Here is a 4,776-nt window from a genome sequence, read left to right on the forward strand (position 1 = left end):
TTGGTAATACTGAAGCTTGAAAAACCTTTGTTAAACTCTATGCTACCATTTGCTTTTTCTCCGCCAAAATCTCCGGCGTCTGACGTCACCTACAACATGGGTCGCTTACCTTGTCCGTCACTTCCGTCACTTACCGTCCGTCACTTACCCATCTGTTCCCACATTCGTCTGACCTTTGAGTTAAACGCAGCCATGCAGAACCAGCTGCTCCTCCTCCTCCTCCTCCGCCTTCATCATCTTCTCTGTCTCAACATCTCCCTTTGTCCTTACTGACCACGCGTGGCACCTTTGCACTACAGTCACACTTTCACTGTGTGCTGTATTGTGTACTCTGTAAGCAGGTTTGCTGTTCTTTCTCTTTTTTCAGTATTCCACACTTACTTGCATGGATACAGTTTGGGTTTCAGTACCTCGAACAAACAGCGAGGGATTGTAGCTCTGACCTCCCTGTTAGTAGACAACATGCTCTGTGTTCTGAGCCACAGCCGCTCACAGAATACTGGCTTTTACAGCTTAAACATCTTGTGTGCAGATCTGTTTTCAGGTGTGCACACTTGCTCCATCCACGTTCACACACCCACGCTTTGATGGATGCAGTGGGATAATCTTGTCTAAGGATATTTCCCCACCACTTTCCAATCGGTAGACAACCCAGTGTACCACCTGAGCCACATCCCCAGTAACACCAGTCACCCTGTTGTGGTTGGCAGCTGCATATTATCCTGCAAACCACATACACGTGCTGCATTCCCAAAGTCAGCAGGCTCTTATTGTTTATCAGCCACTTTTAATTTCCACACTGTGCCATAAATCAAAAGAGACTCCAAAGTTCACCTTTTGAGCTCGAGTTACCTTCAGAGAGATCAGCGGGTTTTCTGACCACCTGTAACGGTAGGTTTTCTTCCTGCACCAGCAAACGGCATTAGCTGCAGAGACTCAGGGTTTAGTCAACTGATGCTCCTTTGTGATTATATGGCACTTCAAGAACAATGCAATTTATACAGCCAGGATGAGGAGTCTTACAGGCTTTTTAGGGCAGAGGGGCTGTTAGGAAAGACATTGGGGGGTGCTTGACGCCAGAGCTACTCTCTAGACTAGACGCATGGTGTCAGGTTGGGCCTGTCAGCAGTAAGTGATCCAAGGATCACAGTAGGATGGTCTGTTTTTCAGACACTGGTAGACCTGCTACTTAACAGAAAAAGCTGACCTCATGTCTCGGTGCCTTGGAAGAGTTCAGTAGTGATCCAATAAATAAGAGCTACCGTATGTAAGATATGCTGAATGATGATTGTGGCCACTGCTTTCAGTCGGTATAGGTGTGTGCACGTCTGTATATGTACCGTTAACAGGATATTGATTTGACTAGATGCTAGAAAACTTCCTTTATTAAGTGAGACACACGGAGTAGCCAGTTAAAATGCTTTATTTTACTTGCAAGGAAGCAAAGGTGTACACAGTGAACGTCTATGTGCTCACCGCGGTAGTCCCGCAAGTTTCATCCAACATTATCCTGAGAACAGGCACGTGTGTGACTTACAGAAAAGGAGTTCAGGTACACGGTGTACTTATACATGATAACAGACAAGCTGCAACAAGGCCTGAGAAGAGGACACATTAGAGTGACAGACAGACATTCTTTCACCTAAATGAGTTTAACTTTAATAATTTTCTATCAGTAGATGCAGGGACTGTGTCTATGCCCTGACGGTATCACTACATCGAATCAGGTTGAACCTCGTGTCAGCATAATATCTAAGGGGATGCGGAAACAAACTAACAGCATGTTTAAAATGTGTCCTGCATACAAATGTGTCACTGTTCTGGACACTGAGAGATTTATTGTGATTAAGTGCTGTTTCACAAACTTGTGCAATCCACTGTGACAAGAAAATCCCAAACTGTAGGCAGTGAAACATAAAAAGTGCTGAAACAATGCTGCGTTGTTGTGTTCATGGTTTGTGTCTGCAGAATTTCATGGTGCCAGACAATTGCACTGTTTCATGCACTCATTATGGACATATTTGGACTTCGTCAGGAAGAGCCCAAATGAATAGGTCTGTGTTCTGAGGAAAGTGAAGGTAATAGAAAATCAATGTTTTTGTCCAATATATTTAGGATTTGGTCAAATGTCACAAAGAGCTCTGAGGAATATGCATGCTATTGCTGTAAAGCCACCAACATGCTGCACTGAGTTCCAGCTCGAGTGAACAGTAGACGTTAGAAAAATGGGACAATTTGTGAATTTTTGTGTGGAAAGGCTTTTAAGGAAGGGTGGTGTGGAGACGGGGGGCAGATCCCACAGAAGACGAATGAAACAAATACATTTGAAATGCTTTTTGATGCTATGACTGCACAGAATGAGAACATGGAGCCAGGCTTTTCTCCCTAAAGGTTGGCCAGGGGCTCTCGCTTTCAACACAGCTCTGTCTCATGCTGTAACACAACAGCAGCTCAAATGGAAAGCTTCTCTTCATCCCCAAACTAATTACCTGAGGGTGCCTGTGTGCTTATTAAAAATCCCTTTAAAAAAGTTCTTAGTGATTTTCTAAGCAGTCTTCCTTCTGAACTAAGAAAGTGAAAAACTGAGGATGATGATGAAGACAGAATCAAACAGCCTAGCAGTCTTTTTTTCTTCATCCGGAGAGAAAAATTTTTTTCACTGGGACATTGTGGTAATATAGAGGAAAGCTGGCTGACATTGTGAATTCAGGAATAAACAAAGCAAGAAATAAAAGTGATGATGCTGTAGTCTTATGAAATTAATATTTCCACAGACTCCCACATAGCAAAATTGGTATGGCCCAGATCTGGCCCACACAATGTGCTCACACAGGGCCAGCAGTGTGTCTGCAACTGGCCCATGGCTGCACACAACTTACACATGGCCCACATACTGCAAAGAATGATGGCCCTTTGTTGGCCCTGATCAGGTTTGCCAGAGGTGGCCCACACATGGGCCAGCACAAGACCAGTTGCAGACACACTGCTGGCCCTGTGCTGGCCCAGAACAGTTTCAGCTCTGGCCCCAGATGTCAGCCTAATGTGTACCTAATCAAGCCATGTAATACCAAAATGTGACTAAACTCTGTTCAGACAGTGAATGGACTGATTCTTATATAGCGCTTTTCTACTCTCCCAGATTACTCAAAGTGCTCTATACAACATGCCACATTCACGAGTGGAGGAGACCGGAGGAGCCAGGGATCAAATCACCAACCTTCCAATCAGTCGGTGACCTGCTCTACCTCCTGAGCTACAGCCACCCACTGGCAAACATGAGTAAACCCTCACTAGGTTTTGGATAAAGTGTACACTCACAAGCCTGTCAAACCTGCATTTGAAATGTTGGCTACCATAGCAGTATAGTATTGCAACATGGCATTTGGGTCTTCTAACTAAAATTGGAAAATAGGAACATAAATAGTGCCATCATTGCCAGACCTGGCCCACATCTGGTTGACATACACCCTGTCATGACACCAGTCAGTCAGAAGGACCAGCTTGATGCCAGATCAGGGCCAGACCTGTTTTTTATGAGCCTAGGCCACATAAACCAAACTCCAATCGAGCCAGATGTGGCATGCCATCACATAAACAGTGACATCTATGCCAGGCCTGGCCCACATCTGGATGACATACGTCTTATCATGCCAGAAGTAGGCCAGCAGTGGCGGCTTGATACCAGATCCGGGTCAGACCTGCTTGATATGTGGGCTACTTCATTCTATTCAATCAGCAGGAGATGCTCCTGGGCTCATTGCTGACAGCTTTTATGACGAGATTTATTTTATTCAAATGAAAAACCAGAGCAGACCTCTGGTAAGAGGTCTGATACTCATGTTCAACTTCACACTTCTGTTTTCTTTGTGAAAGTACCAGCGATTTATCGCATTGATCGAAGAAACTGCCGTACAATTAATGCTATATAACAGTTATTTATTCCATAGATAAAATGTCTATTCATTGATAGGGAAATTAATTCTTGTTTAATTGTTCCCCTATTACAGTGGTTGTGATGGCAGCAGCTGGGCTAAGGTAATTTATTTCCTGCTTAGGATGAGAGATGGTACACAGCCAAGGCTGCCGAGGGAGGAGTAGTTAATTGCAGTAGATTGCCTTATCTCCTTGTAATTATGCCTGTCTCTTTGGCGTCCCCTGACTCCAAATGGCCAATCGATACTATCAGACCACCGCCAAGGAGGAAGAGATGGAGGCAGGGATACGGGTCCCAGACTGGACTCCTGCTTTATGGAAGGCGGCAGCTTTGGACCACAGATAGCAAAAGACTAAATCATATCAAAGACAGATAAAAAAGGCTGTTCTGGTTTGGATAGTTTTACAGAAAGAGTGCTGGAACCACTGACTTTGATTCATTTGGACTTAAATCATCACGTCACTTAAAACAGCTGGAGATAAATAAATATAAAAACATCATCTCACTTTTTTTTATAAATACATTATCAAATGATTTATGTATGTGTTGTGAGTGTGAAGACAATTTTCACAGTAAAAACTAAGTGCAGTCAGCTGTTTCCATAGAAATCAAGAAAGTGAGGAGCAGCCAGGTCCTAAAATTGTTCCATCAGTGATGGGAGAGACTAATAAAGTCATACAGAAAATAATTACTTCATGTTACTACTGCTGACGGTGTTTCTAAAAGCTACACACACAACCAAAACAAAGATGATAATATGAGGAAAATCCACTAACCACTAGAGCAATTTAGAAAAACTTCAAGCTCACATTTATACACGTGGGACTCATCGTGGCTCTGTC

This window comes from Pundamilia nyererei, unplaced genomic scaffold, assembly GCF_000239375.1.
Source record: "Pundamilia nyererei isolate P.nyererei 1_Seehausen unplaced genomic scaffold, PunNye1.0 scaffold00280, whole genome shotgun sequence".
In the NCBI taxonomy this organism is placed as follows: Eukaryota; Metazoa; Chordata; class Actinopteri; order Cichliformes; family Cichlidae; genus Pundamilia; species Pundamilia nyererei.